General features: G+C 38.7%; 1 protein-coding gene across 9 annotated transcripts in view; it reads right to left on the bottom strand.

Annotated features, from left to right (window-relative positions):
* The window catches only part of inpp4b (inositol polyphosphate-4-phosphatase type II B), a 237754-nt gene that overhangs the window by 181689 nt on the left and 36500 nt on the right, over positions 1-19565 (bottom strand). For 6 of the 9 annotated variants that reach the window (XM_040147195.1, XM_040147198.1, XM_040147202.1 and 3 more), the window contains one exon: positions 3170-3252. The exons of the other annotated variants lie outside the window; for them this stretch is intronic. The gene's annotated coding sequence lies outside the window, so the exon portion shown is untranslated. The remainder of the gene's footprint in view (positions 1-3169; positions 3253-19565) is intronic. 9 annotated transcript variants of the gene reach the window in all.

The following is a 19565-nucleotide window of genomic DNA, read 5'->3' as shown; positions in this document are numbered from 1 at the left end:
CATATCATGGTAGAGATAGAGGGGTGAAGTGACAATAAATCATTTTTATCCCACCATCCTGATCTCAAGAGATCTCATGGATGAGAGTCTGTCACCTGGACCACCACCTGGATGAATTAACAAATGAGAATAGAACATTCTAGAAATTAAATTAATTATCTGAAATGCGAAGAGAGGAAAAAGCACTAATGGTTTGCCAGTGTCTTCTCTTCTTTCACACCTTCATCTCCTGAAGCCTCCTCTGCTTTACGTTTCGTGCATCCAAGCAGACAATGAGAAGTCAATAATTAGGTGTGAGACTTTTCAACTATTGTACTATCCATCCTTTGTCACTTATCCGGTTTAGAATGGGATGAGGTTAAGGTAAAGTTTAATGTACCTGACAGTTAAAATTCTAGGGCTACAACTAATGATTATTTTCAATATCAACTAATGATTATTTTCATTCAAAACATATTGAAAATATGCATTGCCATTTACGGATTAGTTTTCTGTCGATTGACTTGTCAATTAATTTACTGTTGTTTTGTCTTTCAAACTGTTTTACAAGTTGGTGTTTAACAAAAATTACAGAATCACAATTGTATGCCTCCGCCAACCTGTCAAGTTGCCGTTTACATCCATGTCTGTCCAGACTCATAAAGTGTGTAGTGAAGACTTTGAAGGAATTTAATAAAAACATATTAAGTGTGATTATGTCATAATAAACATATGAATTCTTGAGTTATGGCCAAAAACATGTTTTTTGAGGTCACAGTGAGCTTGAACTTTGACCTTTGACCACCAAATTCTAGTCAGTTCATCCTTGATGTAGCCAAATGTAATAAAATTCCCTCTAGGCGTTCCTGATTTATCACGTTCACAAAAATGGCACTGGTGTGAGGTCAGAGTGGTCTTGACCTTTGACCACTAAAATCTAATCAGTTCATCGTTTAGTACAAGGAGATATTGCGTTCATGAGAATGGTACAGTAACAGATGGACGAACAACCTGAAAATATCATGCCTCCGGCCACGGCTGTTGGCGCAGAGGCATAGAAACACTCGACATTAACAACACAACACACAGCTCTTTCCACTATAATAAGGTCAACTAAGATAAAGTGCATTTCAGACTGTTACTGAGTGTTGTGAATGCTGCAGGTACAAAAGCCTTTATAAGTCTTTTGGTCCTAGACCTTTGAATTACAGGACAGATGGGAGCCCCTGAAATTCACAGTTAAACGAGTTGGAATAGTCTTTGAGAATAGACTGAGCCTTTCATAGTAACAGACATGTAAAGTGTAGGTAGTAGAGTAAGGGCTCCCCGGTAAACTCCCTGGTCAATCTAAAAGTCTAATTTAAAGCATTTCTGCTTTTGATGGATAAGTTTCTAATCCATGAAGCAAGAGATATCACATCTCTGGTCTAATCTGCTTACCCTCTTTTCTTCCTACACCTAGAATCCCAAGAAGCTCCCTGGCCAGCTGTATAAAGTCCTCTCAAGCAGGTCACAGGTATACCTCCCAGTATACCTCCAAATGGGCGTCCCTCACTAGGCATCTCCTTACCTCAACTGGCTCCTGTCAATGCACAGGAGAAGTAGCTCGACTGAGTTTAGATCGAAGTTTAGGATCAATGATCTGCTTCACAGAGAGTGAGTTCCACCGCCCTGGGGACACTGTGTTGCGATCCTTACAGATACAGCTACAACAGAAGTCAATCACCCCTGTTCAAAGTTTAAGCGACACACATGGCCAATCCATGACCTTTTCTGGAGGCATTTCTAAACAATACAGAGTTCACCAAGTCTTCATTTTCGAATTTGTACATCAAGACCAAGGGATTCCCACAGCATTAAAGCAGATACGCACAATCCTGTCTGAAATGAAGCCCGCACCCTTTAACATCAGAGGAAATTATTACGCATTTCTGAAATATAGCATTAGTCTTCAAAGAAAAGATCAGATCCTATTGATACCATATCATACAGAATAGGTCATGTACTTAACTCAGCAGTAAACTGTTGACACTGTTACAATCTAACTAAATTGGTAACCACATTAATCGTGTGACAAGACACATCAGGTTCTGTCTAATTTAGGTCAAAGGGAAACAATGATTGATCGCATAACGGTAAATAACCAGAGCAGGGGATGTATGAGGATCTTACCACATTTTTAATAAAATTTCCTGGAGGTACCTTGCTGTCATAGTATTTTTGTATAATGTAGTTTTAAATCCCTTCATATAACATTATTACATGCTGTAAATTACAAGGTAAACTATCTACCAAGACAAATTTTTTGATCGAAGAATTTGGGTAGTTATTGAAAAAATATTTTTCTTCTTCTGAAACCCCACACTTGCACAGTGCATATTAATTTTAACACCAATGAAATATAAAATAACCATGTTCATACCATCAAAAGACTTAAATTGCACCACAACTATTCAAATATGCTCTCACTAAACTGAAAATTGCATGCAGTTCATTCAGCTCTGATATACTCTGTGTGACCGTTATTGCCATATAAGTAAGCCTATTTGTTGTTATCTCCATCCTCTCTAATGGGGTACTGTACTTTCAGATTCAAATTTGCAGAAACTGGTACTACACTGCACAGGGATTTGTGCCTATAGGACAGCCGTAATGGCAAACATTGTGCTTAAAAAGACACAATTTTTTTCTCTGCATTTAGCTCAAATTCACCACATCACCCACTGTGATATCCATACTTGTTTATGTCATATTCCCAACTGATACTTTGTGCCAGAGTAAGCCTTCTATTGAACTGTAATTTTTCAATAGATGTCAGTCAGGCTGGTTTTATTATATAATATGGTTTTAATAAATTGCATTTCCCTTAAGCATGACTGTTCAGTTTATTTGTGTTGTGTAAGCAAAGAGCATGTGGATCTGTGTGTGTGTGCATGCTTGTTTTACAATGGGTATCTAAGTTGAGTTAATGTTAAGAAGTCCTTCAGTTGTGTGCTCATACACAAATTAAACATATTAAGAAAATGATGAAAAAGACACAGTCATACCAGCAACTTTTATGCTCTTGATCTTGCTTTTTTAATCCCTCTTTTCAATATAACAAAGATGGTCAGTAGGAAAAAAATGAGGTTGGAGCAGAAAAGAAAAAAAGCCATCAAACATGATTTTGGAAGTAAAACTGTGTTTCCACCTGAGGGGAAACAATGAGTTTGTTTTCAATCAGAAGAAAGGACCACATTGTCCTGGACTTCTTTTCCTTATGCCTCTCTATTCCTAATGGTCAAACACACACAGAAAGACTTGTCTGTTTCTGCAGGGCAAGAAATCCTATTACATTTGAAACTACCTCAGTGGCACCAAATGATAGTCCAGCTGTGTGCCTGATTGCTCTGACAACTGGCACTGCTACAGAGGCAGCTGGTCATTCTACTGTATGTGTCATTGAAACCCTTACTTTGGAGCTGGAGACCATGTTTCTGCACTACCCCATGCAGTTTCTATCATGCATTTATAGCTTCTTCCAAAGCACTGATATTCAAAAAGTTGTTGTGCACGAGGCATTAATTGGGAGATATCAAGCACTAGCATTTGCAAATTATAGACAAAGCAAGCCTGATTTTGATGTTCACAAAGAATACATGTTACAGCTCAGGTTATAAATAAAAATGTTACACTGCAGATGACATGGCAGTGGCTGGACTCATCACCCACAGCAATGAGAGGAAGTAGAAAATCTGGAGGCCCTATGCAAAGTCAACAACCTCTCCATCAATTTAAAGAATACAAGAGAGACGATTATGGACTTTAGGAAGACTGACACAGCTCCCCCTCCCCTCCACATTGGGCAAGCAGCTGTTGAGGTGCCACCAGCTGTTGAGCAGCTGTTGAGGCCCACCAATGTCTCTACTTCTTAAGGAGGCTGAAGTGCACTGGCCTTGGTCCTCACTTCCTTCTACAGGTGTGTGGTGGAGAGCATCCTCACTTCCTGCATCACCGTCTGGTACGGTAATTGCGCTGCCGCAGGTGGTAAAGACTGCACAGAGGATCATTCGCAGCAGTCTACCCACCATCAGTGACATCTACAACAGCAGTTGCAGGAAAAAGGCCTCCTGCATCATGAGGGACTCAACCCATCCTACTAACAGACTGTCTGCCCCCCTCCCTTCAGCTATCAAGGCCAGAACCACCAGGCTGAAGAATAGCCTCTTCTCGGATGCTGTGAGACTGACAAATTCTGCATCTCACTAAACAATTAAGATAACTCCACACCAGGGCATTGCTGCAATTTGAGACTGAGAAATTCTGCACTTTGAGCCTAAAAATTCTGCAATCTCACTTTTTCTCTGAGCAATTTGCTGCTATGATTACTAATCATTCATATCAGGGTTTAGCTGCCACTTGGGCACACTTGGACACCTTGTTTATCTTTTAGATTGTTACAGTCTGATTCCTATCCTAACACTTTGCTCACTTTGTACTTATATTTATATATTTATTCACTTATTTTATTTTTAATGGTGTTTACTGTGTGCTTTCTTCTTGATTTTATTATTGCTATTACCTAACCGGACCCGAGTACCTCAGTTCGTTCCCTTTCATGTACAAGATGTACTGGAATGACAATAAAACATCCTTTATCCTTTATCCTTGTGTGACAAAATATAACTGATATAATTAACAAATACATGAGGTTGAAATAAAGCAGGATATAATTAATCTTTGAGAATTTAGCAGCAAAGTAAAGAACATTTGTTTTATCTTAATTTCTCTAAAAGATAACAATATCTAAGATAACAAGAGTAGGATAATTATTTTTGAATAAAGGGATGTTATCTATAACTACCTTTTATAAGTGATGCAAACACAATCTGCTCTCTTCAAATTATAGACAAGGCAAATCACAGAAGCACCACACAAGAGTAATAGTTTGTACTGCAGACATCTATCCATCTACAGGGATTTCAGAAAGTATTCAGACCCCTTCACTTTTTTCACATTTTGTTATGTTGAACCTTATGCTAGAATTGTTTAAATTAATTTTTTTTCCCTCATCAATCTACACTCAATACCCCATAATCAAAAAGCAAAAACAAATTTTACAATTTTTTGCAAGTTTATTAAAAAGCAATAATTGAAATATCACATTGACATACGTATTCAGACCTTTTACTTAGTTGCAGCACCTTTAGCAGCGATTACAGCCTAAAGTCTTCTTTGGTATGACACGACAAGCTTTGCACACCTGGATTTAAAAATTTCCTAACATTCTTCTCTGCAGATCATCTCGAGCTGTGTCAGGTTGGATGGGGGCCCCTGGTGGACAGTCACTTTCAGGTCTCTCCAGAGGTGTTTAATTGGGTGCCTGGTTTCCTCTGGATACGAGGCTTAGAATTGAGGCCAAACAATTCAATGTTGGTTTCATTAGACCAGACAATCTTCTTTCTCACAGTCTAAGAGTCTTTTAGGTGTTTTTTTGCGAGCTCCAAGCGTGAGAGGCCTCCATCTGGCCACTCTGGCACAAGGCCCAAGATCAGTGGAGTGCTGCAGTGATGGTTGCCCTTCTGGAAGTTTCTCCCATCTCCACACACGATCTCTGGAGCTCAGTCAGAGTGACCATCAGGTTCTTGGTCCCCTCTCTTACTGAGGCTCTTCTCCCCCGATTGCTCAGTTTGGCTAGGTGGCCAGCTCTAGGAAGAGTCCTGGTTGTTCCAAACTTTCCATTTAAGAATTATGGAGGCCACTGTGCTCCTGGGAACCTTCAATGTAGCAGAATTTTGTTTTAGCCTTCCCCAGATCTCTGCCTCGACACAATCCTGTCTCATAACTCTGCAGGCAGTTCCTTCCACCTCATGGCTTGGTTTTTGCCCTGATATGCATTGTCAGACCTCATATAGACCGATGTGTGCTTTTCCAAATCATTCAAAATTATGTCAATGTGATATTTTAGTTTTTCCTAATTTAGCATAAAGCTGCAACATAACAAAATGTGGAAAATGTGCAGGGGTCTGAATACTTTCTAAATACATGTAAGTCTTTTGCATTTTTTTCTCATTACCAATGTCTCCTACCACTGATATCTATTTATCTCCCTCCACTTCTCCCTCTCTCCCTTTCACCATGTCTCATCTTTTTTTACCCTTGCTTTCCTGTCAGAGCAACACTGTGCAGGTCCAGCTCAGGAATACTCTGCCTGAACTGCAGTGGACTGCGTGGCCACCTTGACAAAGTACATCTGCCCTCTTCCTAATGACTCCCCCGCCACGGGGAGACTCAAGGGGAGAAAAGATGAGAAAGCAACAGGAAATGCAGAGGAGGCACCTGTAAGTTTGTTAGACTGGACATGCAACTTGGTAAAGTATATACAGTTGTTTCTACCCCAGTAAGTGTGAGTGGCCTGACTAAGTATTGAAAAACAAAATGGTACAGGCCCTTTGAGGGCATCTATATAGTGCATCTGAAGATACTCTTAGATGCTGTAGTTTTTTTCTGCCTTTTTCAAGCCCCATTGCACTGGATGTCTTACTCAATTTCTTTTCTAGTAACTCTCGCTTCGTAGCTTTGTCTCACACACTCAATCATGATAACCATCAAGGATAGCAAATTATGTAACTAAATAGCACTATTCAATAGCATACGCCCATTAGTGCTTTTACCAATACAGTTTACTACTCAGTGTCAATCAACATATGGGGCAGATATGTCGAACCTACACCTTCTCACACACACGGGCATTTGGGAAGCTTCAGGCTTTATCCCATTCATTCGATCCCACACCATAACATTGATCAAGAATCAAGATTTCCCTTAGTAAGCTTTTCCTGCTCAATAGCATATGTACTACCATCTGAGTCTCCCCAACATTTTGTCAATACTTCTCTAGTTCCTGCACTTTGTGAGAAGCTCTCTCTGCAAGCAATCTCCATGAGGACCAATTAGGCATCAGAACACAGAATGGCAACTGTCACATGCAGTGAATCCTGAGTGGTCTGTTTAATGGCTCTGTGGTTGGTGGTCTTATCATGATGGAGCCCAGTAACAAGCCAGGTCAATTAATTTCTCCTTGGCTGGTTTTAATTATTTAGGAGCCTTGTATTGAATACTGTAAATGCACATATACATACACATACACACCCTCTGCCTCAAATCCATAGCAGCTGGAAAAGTACTTTCCCAATTAAACTGATGTTTGCTGAGTAAACACATCTCAGTGCATCAAAGCCAAAGAGTTCCTCCTCAGCATCATTTAATATGCAGACTGGCCACCAATCTCCAATTTGCTACCACTGTAATTCTAAACATTAGCTAAGACGGGTTTACATATGGTAACACTCCTGATCCTCCCAACTGCCACAAGTCTTCTCAGGCTCATGTTAAATCCATCTCTCTGCTTGGTTGTGTATAATGGAACCTGAAACACACTTCAAAGACTTTGCACCATTGTCTGTCACTTGGGCCACCTTTACATTAGGGGTCGACTGATTATCAGCCTGACCGATTATCGGATCCGATATGCAGCATTTTACGATGATCAGAATAATTTTTTTTTTTTTTTTTTTAATCTGATTGCAGATAAAATAAACTGTCTGTCGGCTCTGTGGTCTGGAGCAATGTCCTGCCTACAGCATTATCTGAATGGTTGCACATCATGAGAAGGCTACTGTGCCACAGATGAACACAGAGGAACACATTTGCAGACTGGAGCAGCTCTGGAGAACGAACTGAAAATGTCCAAATAAAGCATTTTGCTGCAGTGATATACAGTTTACTATAACAAGATAATTATAGTTATTATTTTAGACGTAACTTTAGACGTAATGGAACTTTATCTAAGGCCTGTGTTAATCCATACATGGACTGCATAGATGGTGTATAGTTGCCGGAGTTGAAGAGTCACTTCTATTGCTATTGTATGTATTCAGCTACAGCAATCATTAGTAATGAAGTAACCTAGTTTTGAATGACAGGTTCCCTGCTATTACATGTTGTAAATATATAACATTTAAATAATTAAAACCAACTAAAGGCTTTCCAAAGCTTTTTTGCTGTAATAAATGAAGCATAATCATGCGTTAAGCATGTCAGCCAGCAGCCCCACTTTTAACTCTCTCTCTCCTACTTCCTCTGAACCCTCATTGCAGATGGATGCACTAAAGAAAAGGTCTAAAAAAGGGCAGTTTGGGAGTATTACAGTCAACCAATACCAGGGAAGGCAGCCTGCAATACATATAGCTATTATATATGTTTTTTTTATTCATTCATCAAAATTTTCAGTTATATTTATAGAAATTCTGCTGGGAGCTCCTTTGCACGCTTTGCTTTACGATAATGTTGAAAAGTTTTCTTTTAATTAAACATATCCTTAAAGGCATTTCAATTAAGTTTTGTATTGGAGTTTGTGTTATTGTGATTTTCACTTTTACTGCAAATGCATATTGGTTCCAAATATCGCTTATCAGTCTCCTTGATTACTAATAATGAGTACTTACCCAGAAAAAACCATATCAGTCGACCCCTACTCTGTATCATTTCACTGTGACTGAAGAGTTTTCCTTCTCAGCCCTCTTTTGTAACAAGCACACTTTCTCATAAGCAGGTCCTCGTCCCCCCTTCATTCAACAAATGGTACTGAACACACACTTCAATACACCACTACAGTAGGTTGGACCCAGGTTGGACCCCTGACTCAACAGAAATCTGCAGGCACTACGCTTCTGATCAAGGTGAGTTGCCCTGCTTCCCTCTCTCTTTGTCTAGTTCCTGTCGCCAAACTTTGATTTCTATTAAAATGTTTTCACTTCACTGCAGCTGATGAGCTGTGCCTGACAGATATGGATCAAAGAGTAAAACACAGCTGAAGGAAAAAGGCTTCATTCACAACTAAGGATTAATCAGTGCAGAGTTAGAGTGGTCCTATTCTGTGTGTTGCCAAGTAACGTTGTATTTCTTTGTTAAAGGAATACTTCAATTTTCAACCACATTATTAGTATTAGTTGGAAAGGCTGTGCCTGTGAAGCCTAATGTTTTTGTACATTGCTGCTCCCAGGCTGCATACTTTTGCCGTCCTCTGACATATTCTGAGTTTAGCTGAAGACAGTTTAATTTCCTTCACACCACCTAAAGGAAACCAGTGACATCTCTGGCTATTGGTGTTGAGAACTGCATTTTAATCAACCAAAATGACTTTCCTGAGTGTCACTGGAGAATCACATTGTCATGTCAAAGTATGCTTATGTGAGCCACCACTGAGTTAAAGCAACAAAATGAGGCAGTGTCTGAGCCCGCTACTGCTTTCACTGGACTGCAGCATTTGCCAGCTGAGACAGCAGGGGTACAACAATACTTTTTGTGTGTATGTTTGTCAAATTAATAATAAATGCATCTTTTTGTGTAGGCCCATTTAAGTAGACAGCCACTTAAACACACCCATCCTCAATTTTTACTGGGTTATGCAGACCACCAGTATAGACTGGACCTCTACATAATTGGAAGCCAAACTCTCCTGTCAGTGTTTAATCGTTTGATTAAACTAATAAAACGGGAAAAACTTGCTCAACTATACTGTCCTAATTGATATTTGGAACCATACTGATTGATTAAAATATAAATTTGTGGCTAATTTGCTCAAGTAATATTCTGCCAATGTGCATTTAGAATTTTTTCATTTGAAGTTTGCTATAACCTGAAATCTGCAGGCTACGCAGGTCTTCTCTTTCCCAAATTGCACCCAGATAAAAATTCATCATCTCTCCATTCATGGTTCTTTATACACAAGCATAAATCTGAGAGGTGACTGTGGTGTTTTTGTTAAAACAGGAGTTGAAAACAGAAATTGGCAATCGGCATTGGCATGAAAGCAGTACCCCTACTGCTCTGGGTTTTTATTTACTTATCCCTCAAATTAGCCTGGAACTAACAAATTCATTCATACACACTTCATACACACTTCTTTCATAAAAACACAAAATGAAATAATTGCTAACCTGAAGGTCTTATTTTCAAGTCCTTGTCCACTACACTCTTAAACAGCAAAACCAGTTAAAGTCAGAGTTTTAGTTGACTGAGATAAGGTATCTAGACTTTTTTTACAGAACAGAAAGTGATGAGTTTGAGCTTCATTCAAAGGTGCTTTTAGGGACCCCATAAAAGCAGAGAAGGGCGCCTCAGTCATCTTAATGGAGCTCAGGAATTTAAAAGCATGAATAATAGAACAAAAGACGAGGAACTAGAGAGAGTTGAAACCATATATCATATGTCATCTAATTAACCTTAGCTGTCTGATTGTAGTTGTAAAAGCAGAATGTACAGTATACAGGCTATTTGCAGAAAAGAGTTTGATCTGTTATAACAGCAAAAAATATTTGGAACCCTCCATCAACTTGCATATACTGTATTATATGTGGATTTGACTGTGTGCAAACTTTTCATACATATAACAAGATATATAACACATGAGTTGCTCATTTCTCTCTCTTACTGAGTGTCACACTGCAGCAATAGTACTGAGACAATGCTTTGTTCATGCATAGCAGCTGGATCAGGCTCTTAAACCACACACTGATCGAGTGAGTTATTGTTCTCCTGGGAAATAAAGTCTAATTGTTAATTACAAAGAGAGCGGACAGGACTTGAAAATGGCCCGCGCATTATTTTACCACTACATCAAATGTGCACAGCATGCTAAATACTATATCAATATATATGCGTACTGCAAAATAAATGTCTGCTTTATCTGCTCAAATTACACTTCAATCAATAGTAGATGCAAAACAAACTATTATTGTGAGAGGACTTGAGGAAGATATGAATGCTGCATGGCAATAAAGAATTAGTGTACTGTGAACTAAGAATAATGGGCTTTTCACACAGTAGATGATAAGAGATTCTAGGTTTGCTGATTTTTAACTTAATGAAATGGCTAGCTAGTTTCTTGTGGCAAGCTGTTGGCCGCATCTTTTCATTGACTGTTTGCAAGGCACCAGCTGCTTCACTTACATGTGGCTGACAAACTGCAGTGGTGGCACCTCAAGAGGAAATTTAGGTAACAGAATATTATCAGAATTTATGCCAAACATTTTAGTAGTGCAGATACTTCTAAGGTTCACTGTTGCTAAAACCTCCAAAGGCAGCTTTATCAAAAGGGGTGCCCACTGTTAAGCCAGCTGAAAACCTGAAATGCCTGTGAATAATGATTAACTGAATATCTTCACATCAGAAGACTGTAATTCAATATCCAACTATGATTTATTCGTTTTAATCGCCTGCACAAATGTTGGCACTAATTAAGTCATACTGTAACTAGAATTAATGCCTCGCATTTGCTTACCTCTGCCAACCAATCAAGTTGCAGTTTATATCCATGTATGTCCAGACTCATAATATATATAGTGAAGACTTTGGAGGAATTTAATAGAAGGTAGTAAGTGTTTTCTTTTATCACAATTAGCATATGAATTCTTGAGTTATGGCCAAAAATGTGTTTTGTGATTTCCCAGTGACCTTGACCTTTGACCAACAAATTCTAATCAGTTCATCCTTGACTCCGAGCTAACATTTGTGCCCAGTTTGAAGAAATTCCTTCAAGGCGTTCCTGAGATATCGCGTTCACAAGAATGGGACGGAAAGATAGACGACCCGAAAACATAATGCATCTGGCCATGGCTGTCGCCAGCACGGATACACAAAAATAACTCCCTTGAATAAAGGTGTCAATTATGGGATTTTTCCTTATCTCAAAATGAATGTAAGAACAAAATGTTCTACATGGGCCAAAGGGTGTGATAACAGTAGGGGATACAACATATTATTCTGAGAGTTTTTATTTTCCCTGATATTATTATAATTTCAGAATATAACAGTAATGGTTGCAAGAAATTCTTTTGTATATCAAAGATCAAAAAAAAGTTAAAAAAAAAAAAAACAAGTTACAGAGGAAGAAAGGTAGGGATGGACAGAGAAAGAAAAATTACTATGTTAGTCTGCATTACTATATTTGTCACCACCTAATCCTAACTTGTGAAAATTGTGAAGCTCATATTTCATTTGATAGACGAACCAAGTTATTGGAGGACATTATGCTTACCACTGAGTATTAGTGGGGTACAACACTTTCTGACTTGTGAGATCAGGAAACATCGTGTACGGCAAAGGTTGAGGGGCCGCATTGTCCTTTCAGTAAATAATGTATCAATATCACAATTGAAAAGCACTCCACTGAAGCTACATTGGCTGCTTTGTAGCCACCAGGCGACAGAGAGGCAAATCTACACTAGCAAAGCCTCTATAGTGTCTGTTTATCAAATGCGTATAGCTAATGTGTTGGTAAACATCTTCCTTCTTTTAAATCCAGCAGACAGAGCATAATTACCATCCCACTGGAGACCTCTTTCTTCTAAGTTTAATGCTTAGTAGCTCTGAAACAAACAAATATATGCATTTGTCTTTAGTTTGTTCTGAATTATTCACTATAGCAATCAACTTCTTTATACGGGCTCTTGTGCTGGGTATGTAAAGTGTAAATTTGGCTTGGGTTTATGTTTATGTGAGGTTGAGGTTTGTGAGAGCTGTTACAATTACAGTTAGGTGCATAATTATTTGGACAGTGACCCAATTTTGTGTATTTTGCCTATGTACACAACCACAATGGATTTGAACCGAAGTGATTGGACAAACCAACATAATTATAAGGATTATTTTTAATACTTGGATGAAAATCCTTTGAAGTCAATTACTGCCTGAAGTCCTGGAACCCACTTACATCACTAAATGTTGAGTGATTCCTCCCTTGAGATCCTTTGCCAGGTCTTCACTGCAGCCGCCTTCAGTTCCTGCTTGTTTGTGGTTCTTTCTGCCTTTAGTTTTGTCTTCAGTAAGTTAAAACACATGCTCAATTGGGTTGAGGTCAGGTGACTGACTTGGCTATTGAAGAATATTCCATTTCTTTGCCTTGGGAAGCTCTTGGGTTGCTTTCGCAGTATGTTTTGGGTCATTATGCATCTGTACTGTGAAGCACTGTCCTATCAGTTGTGCAGCATTTGGCTGAATCTGAGCAGATAGTATAGCCCTGTATACTTCAGAATTCATCCTGCTACTTCTATCAGCAGTCACATCATCAATAAACACCAGTGACCCAGTTCCACTGGCAGCCATACATGCCCATGCCATAATACTGACTCCACCGTATTGACAGATGATATGGTATGCTTTGGATCATGAGCCGTTCCTTCCCTTCTCCATACTCTTCTCTTCCCATCATTCTGGTACAAGTTAATCTTGGTTTAATCTGTTCAAAGAATCTTGTTACAGAACTGGGCAGGGTTTTTTAGAGGTTTTCTGGCAAAGTCTAATCTGGCCTTTCTGTCCTTGCGTGTTACCAGTGGTTTGCACCTTGTGGTAAACCCTCTGTATTTACATTCACGAAGGTGTCTCTTGATTGTAGACTAACAATGATATGCGTACCTCTTCCAGAGTGTTCTTGATCTGGCTAGATGTTGTGAATGGTTTCTTCACCATGGAAAGAATTCTGCGAACATGCACTTTAGTTGTCTTTCTTGGTCTTCCAGGCCTTTTGGTGTTGCTGAGCTTGCCAGTGCATTCCTTCTTTTTAAAAATGTATCAAATAGTTCATATGGCCACTCCAAAAGTTTCTGCCATCTGTCTGATAGGTTTGTTTTGTTTTTTCAGCTTAATAATTGTCTCCTTCAATTGCATAAACACCTCTTCGGCCGGCATATTGAGAGTTCCCGTGAATAGCTACCAAATGCAAATTCAACACTTGAAACAAACTCCAGACATTTTATGTGCTTAATTTGTCATGAAATAACGAGGGAACAAGTCACACCTGGCCATAAAACTGAATGTGAATCAATTGTTCAATCACTTTTGAGCCTCTGAAAATGAGGTACTATGTATAAAAATAACTGAAATTCCTAAACAGTTAATGTGATATTTTTGTTTAAAAGCCGTTGTGGTGGTGTACAGATGCAAAATTACGAAAATTGTGTCACTGCCCAAATACTAATGCACCTAAGTGTATGTGGACCAGCAAAGCAAAACAATGACGTTAGAGTGGCTAAAACCAGCAAAGGCCTGTTTTGATTATTAGTGGGTTAAGCAGTATTAGAAACTGTCTCCCACATCATTTGATTTCATGTTAGTAGAGCTTTATAGTCCAGTCCTTGGTTTAATTTTAATTTAGTAAAAGTTTTTTGTGGTAAATTACACTCACCATAAGCAGAAAAGGTAAAGATTACTTAATGTCCAGATTGTTTTTTATCAGTATCATTGTGAAAGAACAGTCACTGCTACCAACAACACTAGAACCTGTCTTTTCAGTTGGAGCAGTTCTATCTCATAGCAGCTTAACCTGTAATAATTATTACAATATTGCAGGTTGTTTAACTGTTCTCTCTAACATTCTCCTGGCTACTTTGTACTCAAATAGCACATTGGGACTGCAGAATGCAAAATCTAAAGACAAATGGTCAATATGGTTTGAAACAGTGAAAGACTGGTCTGTCACTGATTTCTTTAAGGGCCTTTTCTGCAGGAAGACTGCAGCTATCAGGTTAACTGTACTATTTACAATATGTTTCTTCATGTTTTTTCATTTAGCGCTGTTTCATTATTTTACGGGGTGACTTGTGGTTTTATAAATGTATTAGTATCTGCGTATTAATGCTTCTTGAACAGTAGTAAGTGTGATAGTTGGAGGAGTGTGAGAAGTTAGTGACAGGGGTGTGACGGTGGGATGAATATGTAGAGGGGAATGATGAGACGTTTGGATGAGGATCAAGGTATGCTTATCAGTTGGATAAGGAGAAGTGAATGAGGAATGATTTGAGTATGGATGGTAGGGGGATGACTGGGTAGAGACTGACATGATGGGAAGGAGGTTTTAAAAAAATTGTTTATTTATATTCTATATATTATGGAGAAAGATGTCTTTTTTGTATATTTGTGAAAATGTTCCCAATAAACATTAAGTTGAGAAAAGGTTATTGCAAAAAATCAGATTTTATGATCTTATTGCGTATTGTAAAATTAAAAACAATTGTTCAAATTAACTATAGCTAGCTAAAGGATAAACATAGAAGAGTAATGTTCCCCTGAAATGTGCTAAGAGCTAAGTCTCACAAAATGAAATAACCCAACTTTAAAGCATAATTGAAGTATAGAACATCAGTAATATATGTAGTGTTTTTATAGATCAAGACAGACAGAGAGGGAAAGAAAGACAGAGAGACAACAACTAGTAAGGCAAAAAGTATTATACAGCAAGACTAGGTCAGAAAATCACTAAATGTTGTTAGATGACACAATACATTAATTAGCATATTCATGAGGTCATCGCATCGTATTTGCACTCTGCTTAGTGTCAGGCATTGCCAATAAAACTGTTCTCATTTACATGCTTTTCTATTTCTGTTGACAGACAGACTCGGCTGGCTGTCCAATTGTGTAACGTCATCAGTCAGTCACTCAGCAACAGATAGGGCGTTTATAGGGCTGGCCCCTCTGTTGCGGTCAAAAAAACAGTCTTCTTTTCAACTCAAATGTATAAAAATAAAAATAACCTAGAGATTATCCAACCTAGGATTTCTTTGTCCTTTTAATTTTCTTGCATCTATGAAGATCAAAATTGGTGATGAAAACATTTAACAAAATAAATACTGTGATTTTGTACTTGAATTAATTTACATTTTAATGCTCAAACAGGGTCAAGTCTGGGTGGTCGGTAGCCTATAGTTTGGGTTGAACCCTTAAGAACTCCAACTTCCTCCTTTGAAGGTGACAGCTCTGTATGTTTCAAAGCTCCCCTTTGCTCTCTGTCTAACTGTGACAGTGACAGGAGGATTTCTCACAAAAGAAAAAGCATTATCTTTAAGGGCTTTCTCAGCCCTTGAAGAGTCATTTCTACTGAGTTAGACATGTCAGTACTGCAGACCTCCTAGTCAGTTGAAAAGGAGGGTAAAAGCCCTTTGGGCACCATGCATCAAGTTAAAGACAGGGATAGGAGACAACTGCAACATACAAACATTCCCCTGGGAACAGGTCTCCGACGCATGTACCTGAGCCTGCTGTGGGAAATCGAGACTCAACAGTGAGACTAAAAAAGGTACACATGAAGGGTCCAGTGTGTCCACAAAGAGAGTGGGGAGGAGGCCTGGAGCAGTATCAGCAGTATATAGGGACAAAATTAATTAATCCTTGATGGGAAAGTCAAACATTAGAGCAACATGTTTCAAATGTCTGCCTGAGATGACAGGTGTGCAAGTCTGTGTACGGATTTACGCCCCTACCACACTACTTACCTCACCTGTGCATGACGGGCACGGAACCTCCTGCTCTCCATTTCGGCGCCCATTTTAACAGGTTAGTGCAGCCAAACAGCCCGCGTGAGACGTGTGTCTGAGGTGCAGCTCATCATCTAGAGTATTTCACACGTGCGCGGTTCTCAGCAAAAATAGACAAGTGAAAAGATCTGCTGATAGCGATATTGACATCATACCATCTCTCTCGCCCTCTCTCTCTCTCGCCCTCTCTCTCGCTCTCTCGCCCCAGTCATCACGGAGAAGGAAACAGAAAGCTGCAGAGAGTGACATGAAAAAAATGAAAGAGCCGGAGAGCTGAGGACATGACAACGGGTGACTCTAATTGTTGTCTAACTCACATATTAGCTCCTGAAAATAAGAGAGGAAATCGAAGAGGTAAAGAAAATACAATATTAATACAGATGCTAAAGAAGTAAGCCCAGCTTTTTAATGTTGCCTCTTTGTTCTAATTTTAAAGGAAATTTAGCTGAGCCTTTTGTTCTTCAGCTGTTGTTTTTTCCCCAAATGTCTCACACCAAATTACATTTATTGAGAATGAAAAAAGGGAATACTAAAAGAGAGACTGAAAGAAAATGTGCATAAGGGGCTCTATGGATCCGCAAATTGCTTCTCATCTAAAAATAATTACATGGATTTAGGAAAATATGATTTAAGCACACTCCACACTCATGGGGCTGGATATCAAAACTGATCTTCCGATTCAATTTTGAAATTCCACTCAGTCCAGAATCGATTAATTTCGATTAAATTCTTGATGAGTCAGTCACATCATGTAAATACCAATGTTGTGTAAAAAGCGCTGCTCAGAAATTATCCTGGGAACTTGAAAATTTCTTCTACATACAACATGTGAGCAACAAGGTTCATGAATATAAAACTGTGTAGAGTGCAAATTATAGGCTAAATTGTAGTCACATATCCAGGTTACAAAGGATTTGTTATCCTTGGCAAATGCAACAGAACTAAAACATGAAATCAATATTTTTTTAGGCCCACATATCCAATAGAAGCCTGCACAAGGGAGTAATAATTATGCATTTTAAAAAATAATGCTGTTCCATATAGCTACACATAGACTGTCAGTACCAGATGCTTCAACTAAGTGCAGAAATCCACTTCAATGATCACTTTGACCACAGACAGGGCAGAAACTGAAAGTCTGCTCACTAATTAATCTGCACTGTTTGCAGACATCAGCCTGACATCTGCAGACAGCTGCTAGCTAGCATTAGCTTCCCAGCAGGGACAGGCTGAATCCACACACTGTTCAGTCAACTTCCACGGTTTCAAGTCTCGTAAGCAGAGATGATATCTCTTTAACAAACACAAACCAGAGCTAAAATCAGTCTGTCACTCCCACGCTATGAGATAGCCACAGTCAGCTAGCCATCCTGAGTCACCTTTTTGTGCACTTTGTAATAACTCAACTTGTTACTACTTGTTTACTAAGAAAAGGTGCAAATGCAAAGATTGATATTGAGATTTTAAAAATCATTATTGGATCATTTAAATAAAAACTGCGATTAATCGGAAAAAACAATGATTTTATCAAGACCTACTATCTCATCAAAAGCACTTACATTGCAATTCAAACCATGAAAACAAACAATAAAACAGAAAGTAACTGGGGGAAATTAATTCAATAACCAGAGGAGAAACAAGTACCTATAATCCTAAAATAATTCATGATAGAACTCTTATAGAAATCTATTAATGTAGTGCTTGACCGACATGAGATTCTAATAAAAACTGAGAATACCTGTCTCCACTTCCCCATTCCTCATTTCCCAGGGTGCATTTGTACAAGTGGTTTGACTGATGTGTCCCAAGACTGAAATGACTGCACAGAATAGACATCCAACATTTTGGACCTGATCCAGGGCCTGTATGAAATTTACTCAAACCTACTTGCATGAATTATTAGAGACACTTGGACCCATTCCAAACCGAAACAATCCAAAATGTGGTCCCTAATAGAAAATACAGAGAACACATCAACACTGACGGCTGCACAACGCAACACCAATTAACAGGCAGCTGTCGTTGAAATTAGCAGCTATAAATGTAATTTTTCCCTCCACTTCACAGTTCACACACACTTCTCGCTTCGAAAAAACAGTCTCTCCCTTGCCATGATTATAACGCACCATGATCAGTTCTGACAGTGAGCCAGCTTGGATCCACAGGTAATAGATATATTGATACACAAACTCAAGACCTACAGGAATATAAAGGGACCCCACCCAACTCGGTCAGACTGAATGTGATTTGGAACCAGCCCTACAGAGGTCAGGGATGGGACTCAATTACCAGGATCCAGTTCCAATAATGACCTCTACACCAGACTCAGACATGATATCACATAAACAGGACATACTATAATGTGGCTATCACTCATATTTCTGGGGATTTTTGTCATTTTGTGGAGCAATAACGTAATATAAAGACAACTTCTCAAACCATCTATTCCCATGTAATTCTATTAATTGCCTGGACACGGACTTGACCATACTGATCACCTAGTTCTAAGCCCCAGCTAGAAACAGTCACAGTATTTCACACACTCTTACTGTTCTCTTTAAATCTGCTGCATTGCCACATTTAATTTCTTTTCACAGACTTAGTGCACATACAATATAGGGCTACATCTGACATTATGGCGCTTAAGGCATTGATGCTAAAATTCTCTCCCTAGAGTTTTTTCCCAGAAAAACTATTGTCAGTCCCAAACTGACGTCGTGTGGGGGGCAACTGCTATGTACTAGCTGATGGCCTGTAGTTCTCTTTCAAGCTATATCAAAGACAAGCATCCTAGGAGAGACTAGACTACAAACTTACTTATATAATGGTTATGGCAGGGCAGGCAGCAGTGCAGGCTGCAGGCTTCAGCAGTGCAAGTTTTTAAGTTTTTTTTTTTTATTTTTATGTTTTTAAATTTATTTTTTTTTTTTTTTTTTTTTTTTTTTTTTTTTTTTTATCTGCTTTATTTGTATGGTTATTATTTGCTACTAATCTATTGAAATAAAGCATAAAAAAAGGCTATTTGGGTGGATTTGTTTTGTAATTTTCAGATTATAAAAGCAAAGCTTTCTCAACGCTTTAAGAACCTTCAATAAAATCCCATAATAAAACTTTCTGATGTGCACTTCCACTTCATGGAACCGAGACTCCAGCGACTAAAAAAAAAAAAATCAAAACTTTCAAATTTATGATGCCAAATTAAACAACAACAAATGTGCTGTGTGGAGATGTGAA

This window comes from Xiphias gladius, chromosome 15 (assembly GCF_016859285.1).
Source record: "Xiphias gladius isolate SHS-SW01 ecotype Sanya breed wild chromosome 15, ASM1685928v1, whole genome shotgun sequence".
Taxonomy (NCBI): Eukaryota; Metazoa; Chordata; class Actinopteri; order Istiophoriformes; family Xiphiidae; genus Xiphias; species Xiphias gladius.
Note: the sequence above shows the minus strand (reverse complement) of the source record. Positions and strands in the feature narration are given on the sequence as shown.